The 17,640-nt window shown below is 42.7% G+C and overlaps 1 protein-coding gene and 1 pseudogene across 3 annotated transcripts in view; both read right to left on the reverse strand.

Moving 5' to 3' along the window:
* The window catches only part of INPP5A (inositol polyphosphate-5-phosphatase A), a 311,939-nt gene that overhangs the window by 277,782 nt on the left and 16,517 nt on the right, over nucleotides 1-17,640 (reverse strand). The gene's annotated exons all lie outside the window — the stretch shown is intronic.
* LOC136647125 (5S ribosomal RNA) lies at nucleotides 14,090-14,213 on the reverse strand (annotated as a pseudogene).

The raw sequence follows: 17,640 nt of genomic DNA on the forward strand, positions 1-17,640 counted from the left end.
AGCTAGATAGTTCTTGATCAAGAGAACTCAAGAGCAGATATACACATTCAATCTCTCTAGAATAGTGTTTCTTAACTGGTATGGGTACCCTCAGTAGTACTTGAGGTGGTGTCTGGTGATACTCATGGAACCCTTGGACACTTGCTACTTGGCAGCGAAACCAGGAACGTACTGCAACAAACAGTGGTAAGAGGCTCAGCTGGCAGAGCTCCAAAGTATGCTTTTCTGCACTCAGAAAAGCCCTCCTGTCTACCCTGAGCCTCTTACTGGTGCTTGTCGTGCCACATCAGGCCTCCCAACCCAGAAGTAATCACCAGTTATCACAATGTCATCACCAGTTACTTCTGGTGGTACTTTGAATAGGTGAACTGTGTGAAGTGGTACAGCGGAAGAAAAACACTTGAGAAATACTGCTCTAGAATGACCCACAGTTCTCACCATCTTATAAAACTGAAACATTGAGAGCATGGACTCCACTCCACCAGTGTCCATTAAACAATGAAAGTTTACATTACTGAAAGTACATTGAATTACTTTATTATTAACCCTTTATTTAGTCAAGGGTTTTTGTTAGAGATTTGCCTGGTATTCTTCCCCCAACGTGCACGTCAAAACAGATCGCAGCATGATCACTGTTCCCCAATGGCTCAGTAACGTTTACATCTCTAACCAGGTCCTGCGTACCGCACAATATTAAATCCAGAGTCACCTGTCCTCTGGTGGGCTCCGTGACTAGCTGCTCTAAGCCACAGTCATTTAGCACGTCAAGAAATCCGGTTTCCTTATCGTGACCAGAACACAAATTGACCCAGTCAATATGAGGATAATTGAAGTCCCCCATGATTACAACCCTGTCCCTCCTTGTCACCTCCCTGATCTGTTTCCTCATTTCAAGGTCCCCATCCGATTTCTGGTCTGGAGGATGATAGCACGCCCCCAGTATTACATCGCTGCACAAGCCTGGTAATTTAACCCACAGGATTTAAGCCCACAGGATTTAAGCCCGGGATTGCGGTATCCCACTGATTCTCCGCATTCCACCAGGTTTCCGTTATGCCCACTATGTCAATATTTTCCGTTATGCCCACTATGTCAATATTTTCCCTTGTCACCAGACATTCCAGTTCTCCCACCTTTGCTCGTAGACTTCGGGCATTCGCATAAAAGCATTTATACACGGAATGCCCCAGGACGGGCTGCTTATTCGCTCCTTTGTCCCCACATCCTCTCATTGTGCCAAACCGTCTATCACATCCCATCACCCTACCTTTCCCAATTTCTTCTCCTACTCTGCCTTTGTCTTGTTGTTCTCTAACCTCCCCATCCTCATCCCATAGGGATGAGGAGTCCCGAACCGGATGCCCCTCGGCTCCTGTCGGCCTTCCCCCAGAGATCAGTTTCAGGGATCAACATTTGCAGAGCCTGGAAGGGCACTGAGCCTGCAAGTACTTCCCAGTATTTATCCAGAAGAACTAGCAGTATTTATCCAGATCAGAACAAACCTAATATATGCACATATAACAGAGAGAAAATGTGCTTCTCCGGCATGTTTACCTCATATATGTGTAAATGGAAAGAGCATTGCTGCATGTGCAAGCATGTACAGAGGGCCTCCTTATCTGTAGGCCTGGCAACAGTAGATTTGAATATCTGTGGATGCTGTGCCCGCAGCTGGAGAACCTCAGAGACCTCCTGATGTGACCAGAAGTGCCTTTCAGTCACGTCCAGAAGCGCTGCATGCAACCTCCCCACACCCCAGAAGGCCTTCTGGACATTTCTGGAAGGCACTTTCCAGTTTGTCAGGGCAGCCCCCCCACGCCCGGGAATTTCACTATCCACAGAATTTGGAATCCGTGGGGGATCTTGGAATGATCCCCCATGAATACTAGAGGCCCACTGTAGTTATAACCTGCATTGTGTTAGCACTAGGACCTACTTTTTAGAATGACAATATGTCGGGACGCACCCAAGTGATATCATTAATCTGGAAGAGATGTCATGGCCAAAAGTGACATCATCAAGCAGGAAAACTTAACAAGCCTATATGACAAAATCAAATTAAGTAAGTAAGCAAATGAAAAAGTTTACAATACATATAAGTTTAAAAAATTATTTAAAATAAAGAAGAACCCTCCTAACCTTCCCAAACAGTTACTGATCTGTTTAAAAAAAAAATCCCCAAAGATCCCAAAGGCTGCAATCCTATCCACACTTACCTGGGAGCAAGCCCCATTGACTAAACTTGTTAAAAGCATAGACTTAGTAACTTGTTAAAGTACAGATCTGTACAGTTTCCCCAAATGCAGTCACATACCATGGCAGCATCAAGTCTAATACATTTAAAATAAAGTATACACTGAAATGAATGGAGACTCATCCAAAATTGACTCACGACCCACCTAGTGGGTCCTGACTCACAGCTTGAATAACACTGTGTTAGACTGGTCTTCAGTACATTGGCAGTATTCAAGGGACTTCCAGACACAAGCAATAACATCTAAGCAAAAATCTTAGATTAACAAAGCATTTTCCCCGTCACCACTGAGACCCATTGCAGCCCTGCCAGAACCTAACCCTAGGACCTGCCCGCATGTCAGAATGTCAAGAGTTGGCAACCCTAGATCTTACTGATCCTTAAATACTGTACAACTACAAATAATATGCACTGGTGCTCTAATTGCTGAGTTTTAAACAGTCGTTCAACACAGTTTAAAAAGTCTGAAAAAGTCATACTTAAAAAAGGTTAGAAGTTCAAGACAATTTGAGTATGGTATATGAAAAACTTTTATTACAAAGGAAGTGCTTGAATATGCATTTCTATTCTATTTTCCTCATTTTCAAAACATCTATGAAAATGTAGATCTTTTCCTTTTGGAGATGAATATAAAAACGTTGTGCTCCGCATGAAACTGCCTTGAAGACCATTTACAAACTTTAATTGGTGCAGAATTTGGCAGCAAGACTACTGACTGCTTATTGTTGCATGGAGCAATTAACTCCTCTCCTTAGGTGACTTCACTAACTCTCACTCTGTTTCTGGCCACAATTCAAGGTGAGGTTTTGACCTTTAAATCCCTATATGAACTAGGACCGGGATGCAAAGGAGGACTGCCTCTTACTAGATAAACCTACTCAACGACTTCTGTCATCATCCCAGCCCTGCTGTATTTTCCAACTCCTATTGACAACAGGCAGTCACAATTAGGGCCTATTCCACAGCGACTCCTAATTGGTGTCTTTCACCTTCCTCTATTTTAGGAAACAAGTTAAATGTTTCAAAGAGGTAAGGTTGGATGTTTTATACTGCTGCAGCTCCCTTTATCATTTTGCTAGCATGTTATCTTGTTCAAACTTAATTTAGTTTATTATGGTTTTGTATTTATTGGATTTTTATTGATTATTAGCCATAGTGGGCATCTTTAAGGAATAAGGGTGGGATATACATACTGCAAATGATTATTTTAAAAGACTTTCAATGATTGGAAAAAGCCTCTGCCCAAGAACCAGATCCACTACCAGTCAGAATACTGAGCTAGATGGATCAATGACCTGATTTAACACAAGGCAGCTTTGTGCATATATTGGTTAATATTAGAAAAATGCACAACTTGGGGGGGGGGGAAAGCTAACCAATTGACCTACTCTGCCTCAACCCTACGTGCATAGCTGCTGTGCATCTCCCATTCATTTCCATGGAGTTGCACAAGACTCTTGCACAAACCCCACTAAAATTAAGGGGAAGTATGCAATGCATCACATCCTTTGCCTCTGTCGGTTCCCCAAGAGTAGTTACTACAACTACAACACTGGGTAAATTTATTTCATTACATGAATAAAAACACACACTGCAATCATTAAAAGCAGCAGCAGTGAAAACAAGAACACTGCAAGGTTCTTAAACACCCACAGAAACGATAAATTCAAATTTTTGTTTTTTAAAGTCTCCAACCGTTCACTGGAAAAAGTTAACTCCCAAAAGAAAATACACAAAATTAGCAGCAAATTTTTCCAATTGCTTACAAAGCATAGTCATGGAGTCTGCCAAGTACAAAAAACATGCAATCCTTGAACAATATTATTTTGAGCAGTGACACATTCACAAGGTACACCCAGATGTACAACACTGGATTTATATGTGTCTGGTATATAAGACTTGGCTTTGCATTCACTTACTATTAATGGGTTAAATTTAGTAAAATATAACATCATTCATACATGCTTTGTAATAAATACAACATTTATATTCTATATCTTTATTCTTTTTTGAAGAGCACAGTTTAAGCAATAGCAAAGACTGTTGATGTAAGGTTATAAGGCTCCCATCCATAAAAGGCCACTGTGGCATATCAGATTAATTTTACCGAAGTTTTCATAGCAGCAGGCCTTAGGGATCCAACCAACCCATTTTTAGTTTGGGCTCTTACATGAAGCTAATATAAAATACTCTATGTATCATGGCTCTCAGTGACTTTCAAGTTTGCAGATATCAACAGAATAAAATGGCTAAAAAATTACAGATATGGTCATTTAATAGACAAGTTTCATGACACTAGCTTGAGGAAATACACTTTCGGCCCAAACCCATCTAAAGGCAAAATCTTAACCCCTTATGTCAGTGCTTCCCAGCCCTGACATAAGGGCAATGCAGCTCTGAGTAAGGGAACAAACATTCCCTTACTTTGAGGAGCCCTTTGTGAGTGACACCCAACTGCAGGATGCAGCACATGTCCCATTGGCACCGCTATGCCGGTGCTGGAAAGCACTGACATAAGGAGTTAGGATCGCGCCCTTAGTGGTATACCAGTGGAATGCATGTTCCACAGGCACACCAGGCCTTTGCACTGTCACAAAAGTGCCATAAAACACTTTGCGATAGTGCAAGCCCCAGCAGCACAGGCAGGAAAGTCGGAGCCTTCCCAATGGTACTGGTGGCCTTCTGAGCATCTACCAGAGTAGGTATGGCCAGCAAAGGGGTAGGAGAAGGACAGAAAAGAGTGGAATGGAGCAATGGATGAGGTGAGCAGATTGGGCCCAGGAGAGAGCAGGATGGGCGGTGCCTGCACATGCTGTATTCTATTCCCCTTCCTGGACCTGATCCACTTACATGGATCAACTCGGACTTGCACCAATAATATCAGCTGCTGGGTTTTCACAGTTGGGCTTTCACTTGGGGCAAGGGGACAAATGTTCCCTTACCCTAAGGAGACCTCCAACAGCCAAAATTCCACCATGGGATGGCATAGCCTACAATGCCACCATTGCATCGCTGCACAGGAATTTAGTTAGGATTTGGATGCCTGTAGACCAAAACCAACTGGGCCTGCGTATGTAGCCTTAGACCAAAACCAACTGTACTGGCATATGTAGCCTATCAGAAGTGTGCCAGTCCTAGATTGCATATATTCACCACTAGCAGAAGAAATAGAATCAGTATACTGTCAACGCAGATATTAGACTACTGATCTGTTCTGGATGGGGCTGCACTCCCTGTGAAAGAACAAGTGTGCAGCCTGGAGGTGCATCTGGATTCACAGCTGCTCCTGGATGCCCAGGTGATAGAGGTAGCCAGGGGCACCTTCGTCCAGTTTTGGCTGGTGCCCTGGCTGCAGCCATACTTGTGTCAGTCAGATCTGGCAACAGTGGTCCATGACTTGGCAACATCCCGTTTAGACTACTGCAACACGCTCTATGTGGGCCCCTGAAGATGGTCCAGAAATTGCAATTAGTATAAAATGTGTCGGCCCATATGGACACAGGGGCTCAATGGTTGACTCAGCTGAGCCACTGCTCCAGCAGTTCCCCATTCATTTCCGGGCCAAATTCAAGGTGCTGGCACTTAATTTTAAAGCCCTACATGTCCTAGGACCATGGTATCTGAGTGACCACCTACTCCCATACAATCCTGCCTGCTCTCTTATGTTACACAGGCCAACACACATTTTGCTTCCTTAAACATTACAACGATTCCAAAAATGGCATCCGTTTTGCCCTATCTCATCTAGTTTTTGAGACACTGCATAGCCTCTCTAGTGAATGGTTCAAGCAGCTTCCTCATGAGGAGGCCTACACCATAGCTTCCTCATGAGGAAGCTGCTTGAACCATTCACTAATGAGGCTATACTATATCTCCAAAACTCGACGTAATAGAGCAAAACGGATGCCATTTTATGAATCGGCACCCCAAAATCATATCAAACCACCATAAAGTTTGGGAAAAACTTTTCTGAACCTCAATTTTGTAGGCCTGTGTTATCAAAGAAGGCCCTGTTGAGAGTAACATTGCCAGGAGAAGTGAGGGGTGCAGCAGCAAGAAACGGGGTCTTCTCATGTGTGGCACCACTTCTATGGAACTCACTACCAGAACATCTAAAATCTGCTCCTTCATTACACAGTTCGCAGAGAGGCCTAAAAACATTTTTATTCGCATTAGCTTTTGGGGGTGGGTAAAGGTTGAACACTCCTGGTTGTCTTTTATGTAACCTGTTTTTATTCTGTATTCATGTGTTTTTAGCTTGTTCTGTATTACTTTAATTGTCACCACTTATGGGTTTTTAGAATTATTTCTGCAATTATTTAAATGATCTAGATTTTAATGTTTTATTTTAAAATTTTTGTGTGATGTTTTATGTACTAAGTTTTGTAAACCACCTTGAGCTTTAGGAAAGACGGGGTATATTATTGTATTGGCAACCTTCAGTCTCGAAAGACTATGGTATCGCGCTCTGAAAGGTGGTTCTGGCACAGCGTCTAGTGTGGCTGAAAAGGCCAATCCGGGAGTGACAATCCCTTCCACACCGGGAGCAAGTGCAGTCTGTCCCTGGTCTGTCTCCCTGGCTATGGGCCTTCCTTCTTTGCCTCTTAGCCTCAGACTGTTGGCAAAGTGTCTCTTCAAGCTGGGAAAGGCCATGCTGCACAGCCTGCCTCCAAGCGGGCCGCTCAGAGGCCAGGGTTTCCCACTTGTTGAGGTCCATCCCTAAGGCCTTCAGATCCCTCTTGCAGATGTCCTTGTATCACAGCTGTGGTCTACCTGTAGGGCGCTTTCCTTGCACGAGTTCTCCATAGAGGAGATCTTTTGGGATCCGGCCATCATCCATTCTCACGACATAACCAAGCCAACGCAGGCGTCTCTGTTTCAGCAGTGAATACATGCTAGGGATTACAGCACGTTCCAGGACTGTGTTGTTTGGAACTTTGTCCTGCCAGGTGATGCCGAGGATGCGTCGGAGGCAGCGCATGTGGAAAGCGTTCAGTTTCCTCTCCTGTTGTGAGCGAAGAGTCCATGACTCGCTGCAGTACAGAAGTGTACTCAGGACGCAAGCTCTGTAGACCTGGATCTTGGTATGTTCCGTCAGCTTCTTGTTGGACCAGACTCTCTTTGTGAGTCTGGAAAACGTGGTAGCTGCTTTACCGATGCGCTTGTTTAGCTCGGTATCGAGAGAATGAGTGTCGGAGATCGTTGAGCCAAGGTACACAAAGTCATGGACAACCTCCAGTTCATGCTCAGAGATTGTAATGCAGGGAGGTGAGTCCACATCCTGAACCATGACCTGTGTTTTCTTCAGGCTGATTGTCAGTCCAAAATCTTGGCAGGCCTTGCTAAAACGATCCATGAGCTGCTGGAGATCTTTGGCAGAGTGGGTAGTGACAGCTGCATCGTCGGCAAAGAGGAAGTCACGCAGACATTTCAGCTGGACTTTGGATTTTGCTCTCAGTCTGGAGAGGTTGAAGACGGGGTATAAATGTTTTAAAGGGGTATAAAGGTATATAAAGGTATATAAAGGGTATATAAAGGGGTTGAAAGACAGGGTATAAATGTTTTAAATAAATAAATGTATACTGCCTGCACCCCACTTACTCCAAGCTAGTTTGGGACATGCACATTCACTGCAACACTTAAAGCTCTCTAGTATACTGTAGATAATTGTTATTACAATACAGACTAAAAGGATTAAGTAATAAAACAGTGTTTAACATTGTATGCAGTTGATATAATACAGCTGTTTATTCTCAGTTTTTGAAAAAAAAAAGTTTCATTTTCCAACATCTTGTTACAATAATTCCTGCTAAACTAAAACATATTCTATCAGCATTAAATGATCAAAACTGGGGGAAAATCCCAGAAGAAATAAGGCTAGCAAAACTGAGCTGTCAGATCCTATAATATCCTTCATAACTTTATTATTACTAAGAATAGTTTTCTCCAGCCACAATGTCAATCTAACAAGTGATTCTTTTCCATAGTATATTAATTGGTTAGTTATGCAAGTTATTACATCAATAGACTTGAGTTTCGCCCTAAACAAAATATTATCTCCTGCCCTTTGTTAGCTGTCAAGAAATCAAAAAAGAATGTGTCAGATATTCCAAAAGACAAAATACGTTTTTTTCATATTGACTTTCCAAGACACTCTGCTATTTATACATTTTTAGGAAATGTGTATGGTCTCAAAAGAAACACACCAGAAGTGGCAATGGTTCTATAATTGGTTCCCTTGGGATGATCATTACGAGTGCAATTAAAGCTGTTCTTCAGAATAGACATTCACAGCCCCATGGGGGAAAATGGTTTGATTTGAAGTAGAAAAGGTTATCATGTCCCCTCCAGGATCCAGATGCTCCAGAACCAGAATGATTGATCTTTAGAGAATAGCAAGGATTGACGTGCAAATACAAGAGTGTAAGAACATTAACTATCTCCTAGAAATTAAACTTCTTTTGTGACACCTATTTTAGGGCAACTTCCCACAATATTCTCTCTCTCTCTCTCTCTCTCTCTCTCTCTCTCTCTCTGCAAAATCTCAATTCAAAAATCTCACTCAAAAATCTCTAGCTGGAAAAATAGCCCTCTTAGTGCAGGTGATAGCCAATTAAACAAAAGCATAGCAGATAAGCATAGCTGTATCTCTGGTCTTTGTTTTGCCACATTTTTATCTCATCCAACATCCAGACTACTATATATATATATATTTTTAATTTCTAACTACCAATCTTTTACTCATTAAAGACATTTGTGTTAAAGAACTTAAATCATTTTTATTAAGTTGTGCATTTCAAGTTCAAAAGAAATATCAAGTGCTCTGTTATACAGCTCTTGAATTACATGGGGGTTGTATTCCCAAATATGTGTTAATTAAAAATATTTTCTGTATAGGAACCTTTAGGAAACAATGAAACTGGAATCAGATAGAGCAGCCATTTTCAACCAGTATGCTGCGGCACACTGGTATGCCGTGAAGGTTCTGCAGGTGTACCGTAGGAGTTTGGGGGAGGGTCATTTATTAGTGGGGTCAATGGGGTGTAAGCACCTCACCAGCAGCATGGTGTGCCTTATCAATGGTCTAAAAACTGATGGTGTGCCTTGACAATTTTAGCACTGTGTCAGTGTGCTATGAGGTGAAAAAGGCTGAAAATCATGGGGTTAGAGGAAAAGCCATCAAATACTCAAGTTGACAATTGATGGCTTAAGGAGGGTTGACAGGCATTTAGTTTAACTGAGACTGCCTTGCTATTTTAGATGAAGACAACCCAAACAGTGAAGCTAGCTAAAAAAAATGAGCAGAAATGTGCACTTGGCTATGAACTGTTATCAATAAATCTTGCAAGGAAAAAAAAATGAAAGCCACACAAAGGCACTGTTATCGTACTTTTCCAAAACACTGGTCTGTCAATGAATTATCTAGCCATCAATACCATCAGCCTTGCGGCCCCACTCCCAAGAGCTCTTATTTATAACTGATAATGCTTCACTGACTTTTAATATCTTTAATAAAAACTTTCAAAAATGACTTTAAAAAGATAGTAATCCCTACAAGCATAATTTTCAAGTGAGCTGGTGAAGTCTAAATATATTTTAGAAAATATTATATCCACTTGAATATTTCTCAGTTGAAACGTGTTAGATATTTTTCCCCTGTAAATCTATCACACCACTGTAATTGATTTAAACCTGACATGTTTTTTGTCAGTGATCTCTATTCCACGCGTAAGTAAATCTCCATATGTTACCTACATAAACACTGTCAGCCAACATTGAACTTTATATATATTTGGAAACTAACCATTGAAGCAACATCAGTATTTACTCTCTCTCTCGATACCGAGCTAAACAAACGCATCGGTAAAGCAGCTACCACATTTTCCAGACTCACAAAGAGAGTCTGGTCCTGCAAAAAGCTGACGGAACATACCAAAATCCAGGTCTACAGAGCTTGCGTCCTGAGTACACGTCTGTACTGCAGCGAATCATGGACTCTTCGCTCACAACAGGAGAAGAAACTGAACGCTTTCCACATGCACTGCCTCCGACGCATTCTCGGCATCACCTGGCAGGACAAAGTTCCAAACACAGTCCTGGAACGTGCTGGAATCCCTAGCATGTATGCACTGCTGAAACAGAGATGCCTGCATTGGCTCGGTCATGTCGTGAGAATGGATGATGGTCGGATCCCAAAGAATCTCCTCTATGGAGAACTCGTGCAAGGAAAGCGCCCTACAGGTAGACCACAGCTGCAATACATCTGCAAGAGGGATCTGAAGGCCTTAGGAGTGGACCTCAACAAGTGGGAAACCCTGGCCTCTGAGCGGCCCGCTTGAAGGCAGGCTGTGCAGCATGGCCTTTCCCAGTTTGAAGAGACACTTGGCCAACAGACTGAGGCAAAGAGGCAAAGAAGGAAGGCCCACAGCCAGGGAGACAGACCAGGGACAGACTGCACTTGCTCCTGGTGTGGAAGGGATTGTCACTCCCAGATTGGCCTTTTCAGCCACACTAGACACTGTGCCAGAACCACCTTTCAGAGCGCGATACCATCGTCTTTCGAGACTGAAGGTTGCCAACAACAATCCTTCAAAATACTAACCCTATCTTTACTCAAACCATTAACCCTTGAATGCTCCAAGGACCTTCAGTTCACATAAGCAAAGTCCTAAAAGAGAGTCTATTCAGATTTCCAAACACTAACACTTTGGCAGGTATACAAACTATTTTGAGATATAAAACTACCTCTAATAACTTTAATCCCAAATCTCATGCCGAATGTCTGGAGGCCTTCAGACTGCCTCCATTGCTGGCAGTCCAATCCTAACACCACACCCCTCCACACACACACCAATGCAGTCACACCAATGGAACTTGCAGTGCATCCTATGGTGATGGGCAGCAGGTGGGGGGGTGGGTCTACTCATGGTTCTGTTCCCTTACCCTGGAGCAAGCCTCCGCTGCCTGAATGGGTCTCCTCAGATTTGCACGAGCCATTTTGCTGGTGCAGATCTGAGGAAGGTAAGGGAGAGGGAAGAGGAGAGGTAAGAGGGACAGGATCCTGGCACATGCCCCCCCCCTCAGCTGCCCACAGAGCCTCTCTGCTCTCTCCTTCAAAGTGGCTTGCCAGCAGTAAGGTCCTTGAGGTTTATCCATTTTCTAACAGACTCCACTTGCTCAGTTTTAACTTTTAATCTGAGGCTCTGTTCAAAACATAACCTCTGAATATATTTTTTCACACAGGCCTAAACTCTGTTAAAATCAACAAAAATAGCATTTGCTTCACCACCTTCATCAGAAATAGAAAACACTAAAAGCTGTCCTGCAGATAGACACTGTCCTACTAACACGAAACTTTTGCCATATAAGCATGCAACAAATTTCAAAGATTCTCTGACCTATGCAATTGTGTTTTTGAGAGGATGAGCAAAAGGAAACATTCACATTCACATATCATCAAGGCACTGGAGTGTACATCTTATATTATGCAATGACTTTTAGCTTTTGAAGTCTGGTGGGCAAACTCTCACAAGTGACTAAATTATTAGCCTCCTTTGCCAACTGGCAGGAACTGCAAGCAGATCTTAATTGCAGCGTGACAATTACTGTTTTGTGTACAGTGTTAAGGAATCTTGAGCCATATCCGCACCACAGACTTTTGTGAGAGAGGCTATGATCTTCAACAACGTTCAGCATCTTCAACCAAACAACACGTCACAAAATTCTTTCAGAGAAGTCATGACAATTAACAGATATAAAATTGGAAGGCAGGCATGTCTTGAGTCTCACAGGTCTAAATCACAATGACAACCACAGTCTGGTTCCGACAATACTCCAGCTGGCCCTCTTAAACACATAGGGGAGGAATATGGGCACACACATCTCCCCAACACCACCTGACACATATGCATGCCTTTCTTTAATTGCATATAAGAGGGTCATCCAAACTATGGTTTAACACTTCCTTAAAGTAGTCTTTAAACTGCACACTGAGTGGCAGTACAGATTTTTTTTAAGCCTACATGTGATTAGGCAACAGAGGTATTAGCATGTCAAATTCCGGGGGAGACCTGCACCCATGTTCCTGTCCTGAGTGTTTAAGAGGATTGGCTAGAGTATCATTCTAACCATCCTACATCCCTTCACAGAGGACATAATCCACATGTGCGACAGGAAACAGAATCAGTGCTAGCATGAGACAACACTTTCTCTTAAACTTCTCTTGAGAAACTCGTCATCTTACACCTTGTCTTAAGAAAGTCTCAAACTTAATCCCCAAATTAATTTTTAATCTCAGGAGAGCTGAAATTAGGAAACAGGAATGGCCCCCAAATGCCCCCCCCCCAGCTGAGAACGGCTTTCAAGAGGTAACCTGGAAAAATACATGAATGCTTGAACCCTGCTGGGTGGCAAATGCTCTTTTTTAAGGGCATGTCTTAAAAGGCAGCAGGGTGAAACACTCCAATATGCTTTCTAGGATTAGTTGAGCATAAAATACTCTTGTGCTCATTTTCAGTTAAGTTCAACTTGTATAGAAGCTATTTACTTTCATTATCACTCATATGTTTAGTCTGTTAAGCCATCCCACGCATATTTGTAGGAAAGTCTCAGCTTAAAAACACGACAATGTGGTGGTTGACCTACCTGCCACTGGAGAAACTGTGGCCTACTGGAGAAACTGTGTGAGCTTGGACCCAATGAAAACCTGCAGGTTATTCAACACCAAAAGCTTTCACTTTCCTCTCTCCATGTGTGCAGGAGGAGGAAAGAAGAGGGGGAAATATGTGAACCAGTGGCTTATCAAGCTGTAGTCACAACCTTCTAACTATGGTTTAGATTGGGAGGGCAGGCCTTTCATGGTGCCTGCTGAGGATCGAACAAGGTGTCATTAAGCAGAAAGTGATGCCCTTAAGCAGGTGATGACCAGAAATGAACCCGTCTTTTCTCACTTAGGAGCTCAATGGTTGCAAATGATAGATGAGAAAATATGCAAATCTTAGTCACATTTTCAATATATGGGAGAGCCCAAGTATCACATGGGCCACCCTTTCTGTAGCGCTATTTCTCCTGAGGTGTCACTTCACGGCTCAGCAGCTGAGAGGTGCTCTGCAAAGTGACACAGAAGAAGTGGAGCTGCTGAAATGGTACCCAGGTGATAACTGGGCTCTCCCAATACCTTGGCAGCTTCTCCCTTTCTTGGTCTGCCTCTTCCCCCCATATTGTTATGCCTTCTGAGGCCTCCTTCAGTCTCTCCCTCCCAGCAGAGGTGTGCTGGTGGCCTGTATGATAACTGGGCTATCCCAGCACCACCCTAGATCTGCCGATGTATCACTTCGCAGTTCAGCAGCCGAGAGCAGCTGATGGTGGTGCTGGGAGAGCCCAATTATCATGCAGGCTGGATATAGAGCTTCCGCAGGCCAAATCCAGCCCACAGGCCTTATGTTTGACACCCCTGATGTAGATCATCAGAACAGAGCAAATAGCCTTGTTTTTTTTGTGTTACACAATGTTAAGCCAGGTACTTTCCACACACACACAGCTCATACACAATGTTAATATGTTCTCGTAAATCATGACAAGTCTTACTTTACCAGTGAAGTAAAGCACTCTTCTGCCAACAAGATAAGCAAGTAGAAAGATTTTCTGAGGGAATTACCAGAATGATTGAATCTAGAACAGTGGTTCACACACATTTAGCACTGGGTCCCACTTTTGAGAATGAGAATCTGTCAGGACCCACCAAAAGTGATGTCATGACCAGAAGTGACATCATCAAGCAGGAACATTTTTAACAATTCTGGTTGGCAACCTTCAGTCTCGAAAGACTATGGTAGAAGCCTACAGCACCCGGTATTCCCAGGTGGTCTCCCATCCAAGTACTAACCAAGCCTGACCCTGCTTAGCTTCCGAGATCAGACGAGATCGGGCATGTGCAGGGTAACAGTTAACAATTCTAGGCTGCAATCTTACCCAGGAGTAAGTCTCATTTACTGTCACTGTTAAAAGAATATACATAGTAGCTTGTTCAAAGTACAGGTCTTTACATTTCCCCAAATGTAGTCACATGCTATGGTAGCATCAAGTCTAATATATTAAAAATAAAATATTGAAATGAATGGGGACCCATCTGAAATTGGCTCCTGACCCACAGTTTGAGAAACACTGATCTAGGAAAACTACCACCACCAAGAAGTTTCTTGGAAAGTTCAATGTGGTTAGAAATCCATGCATTTAAAATAAACACAGATATTATAGATTTATCAAATTTACCCCAGCTAAGTGAGTAAAGAGGCACCTCTTAAAATGGTGGCTCTCTTATATTTTACAAATGAAGAACTGTCCCTGTTTAGCGCTCTGTTCCAGTGGCCTTGTGCAAACAGCTTTTTGAACATTTTTCTGAAAATCCAAATACATAAATGTTTCCATCGTGATCAAAACACAGCTCACAGTGCAGTGAAGTGCTTTATCCAGAAAGGACAAAACATTACTTGAATACTTGTCAGTTTCCTCTTCACTAATTCCTAATTCCTTGCATTGCACTAACCAACACTCATGCAACGGCAGGAAGGGAGTAGGAAGAAGATGATCATGGAAAACCTGGAGCACACATATACTTTCTAGATTGTGTTAAATGTTAACAGCAGAGAGAATAGAGCACAGATAGGAAAGGAGCTGAACAGATTTTGCACATCAGGTTTATAACTGACGTGTTTAGGTCACAATATTCTGCTGAGTGGAGACAATCTCATGTTTGTTTTTATAGGAGGAAGGAATGTTTATCTCTCTAGGTGGCAAGATAAATATTTGCACAATATAGTTTCAATATGAGAACTCTCCCTTAATTGGAGACAGAGAGTGCTTTAGACAACTTGAGTTTCAGAAACTGGAAGAAATGCACATGGTTCACACAAGAGTGTGAAAGGCCCTTTCCATCAGTTTGCCTAAGGCAGTGATGGTGAACCTTTTGGGCCTGGTGTGTCAAAAATTCAGAAAATGCCTAATTTGACTCTGTTGGCGTGTCACCACCCCCCCTAAACAAAAGAGAAACAATACTTTTACAAATGTATTAATTTAAGAAAATGCAGACCAATCATGTGTGGTGCTATGCATTATTTAAAGAAATATCAAACAATTACAAAAAATTAAATAGGAGTAAAACAAATTCAGTTGTGGGGTGTTGATGAATGTTGGCGTGTCACCCAAAACATCACGGCATGTCATCTTTGATATGGGTGTCACAGGTTCGCCATCATTGGTCTAAAGCTAGACAGTCCCCTTAATGCAGTGAAGTGGGTCTAGGTCAGGATGGGTGAGTATTTGGGAATCCCAAGTATGCCGCCTTGAGCTCCATGATGGATATACATATAATGCATAATTTCCAGCCATCACTTGGCTCTTGGGATATGTAACCACTGAAAGGGAACACACTCTGTAGTGACTCATCTTTTTAGAGATGGGCAGGGTTTGCTACTCTTCAGACCGAAAGTTTCCCAAAGGATCAAGCAAATAAGATGATGGGAATGAAGTGTTTAAAAGCCCAGGAATGCTGCTTGGGAGAATTTGCTCAAATGAAGAAGCTCTGAATATTTCCTTAGCACTTTCTTCAGAAATGCAGGATGTTTTCATCCTGCCTGCCCAAGAGTATATTGTGCCAATACAGTGTGAGAAGAAGTGAGGAAAGCAGAAAGGAAGAAAAGCGTCAACTTTTGTCCTTTCCATTACATCAGATTAGAACATTTATTAATACAGTCCTGTACATGTTGACTCAGAAGCAAGTCCTACTCTGTTCAATAGGACTTAATCTCTGGTGTACAGGATTGCAATCTTAGGTAAGGAAAAAACTTCAAAAAATGCTTTGAGAAAGGAGGAATGATTTATTTTACTGAGACAGAGCTTCAGGACCAGAAGGAAGCCACCTAAGTCACACAGCAGTTTGGAAATGAAATCCAGTTATTCAAAACAGGGAAGACTTATTTTGATTCATTTCAGATTTTTGGCAACTGTAGATGTAGACGTGACCCCAAAGATAGTTCATGGGACTAAGATCAGCCACTGACATTCATAACCAACAAATCTGAATAAATAGCACTACGTTTCCACCAGTCGTGGGGTATTGCATCATGCACCATTGATTAATAGCATACATGTGTAGAAAATTGGTCAATGGAACTTCTGGAGTTTCACAGTTCTTTGGATCCCAGACACAGTATTCAGAAGTACTGTATATGTAACACATCAAATTTACCAAGCTACACGGTGGCTGTACAGGTATAAACTGGAGTTATGTTTATGCTGTTCTGTACCGAGTCGATTGCATCTCTCCTACAAAATTTCCAATTTCTTTTGCAGCAATGAAGTATATGGAACAGTATCAAGGGCTCAATCCGATCCAACTTTCCAGCACTGATGCCGTTGCAATTACAGCACCGGAAATTTGAATAGGATTGAGAGTTAAGTGTATCATATTGGAGGAGCATGAGGTATTTAACATGAGGAGCAAGACGGCTTAACTATTTGCTCTTACTTTGTATCCCCACCACGATGTCTTTTGACAGTTGCCAAAAAAAGATGATAACACCACTCTACTGCTGATTTAAGATGCTACAGAAGCCTTTTAGCACCTGCATTTTCCCAACCTCTCAGTTAGTGGTAATGCCAAAATTTATTGACGGTTCACTTATTGAAGTTCACTTAGGGCCCAAGCCTAACGTCACCAGCATCAGTGGTACAAGCGTATCGCCGGCACTGAGTGTCACAAACATGCCGTAAAGCACGTTTGTGGTACCCAACAAGAAGGCAGGGCTGGGCCTCAGTGCTGGGAGGGCAGCATGAGCCGCCAGCAGTAAGTAGCACTGTCAGGCAGTGGTGCAGCTTTGGGGGAGGCATTCTGGGATGGGGAGGGCACGGCAGGAGAAGGGATCACAGTGGAGGCCTCCTCCACCGGATCCTGTGCCTCGTGTCGGGTTGCAGAGCCCAACACAGGACTTCTCCAGTCTATGCAGGCAGAACAGCTGGCACAGACTCAAGTATTCCCATTGTGAGGGCTCAGGCTTTCCTTGAGGAAGAGAATGAAAGACCCATTCCCCTGAGGAGACCTCTGGTGGCCTCCCTGGCCCCAGTGGATACAGCAGTAGCCATTTTAGTGCCTGCAACCGTGGGAGCAGGGGAGCTTAGAATTGGGTTGCTAAAAGTAAACAGCAAAAAACAATGGAAAAGGAAAGCCCAGTCAAATATAAGACACAAAACAGACACTTTACAAAACAAAATCTTGTTTGGAATTGGTGCAAAAACTCTCTCTCAAATCTAAAATCTAATTGTGGCCAATTATTTCATGGGTGGGGGGAGTAAACCCAAACTCAGCAAATTCCCAGAACCTCTTCCTAATA

Source organism: Tiliqua scincoides, chromosome 3, assembly GCF_035046505.1.
Source record: "Tiliqua scincoides isolate rTilSci1 chromosome 3, rTilSci1.hap2, whole genome shotgun sequence".
Taxonomy (NCBI): domain Eukaryota; kingdom Metazoa; phylum Chordata; class Lepidosauria; order Squamata; family Scincidae; genus Tiliqua; species Tiliqua scincoides.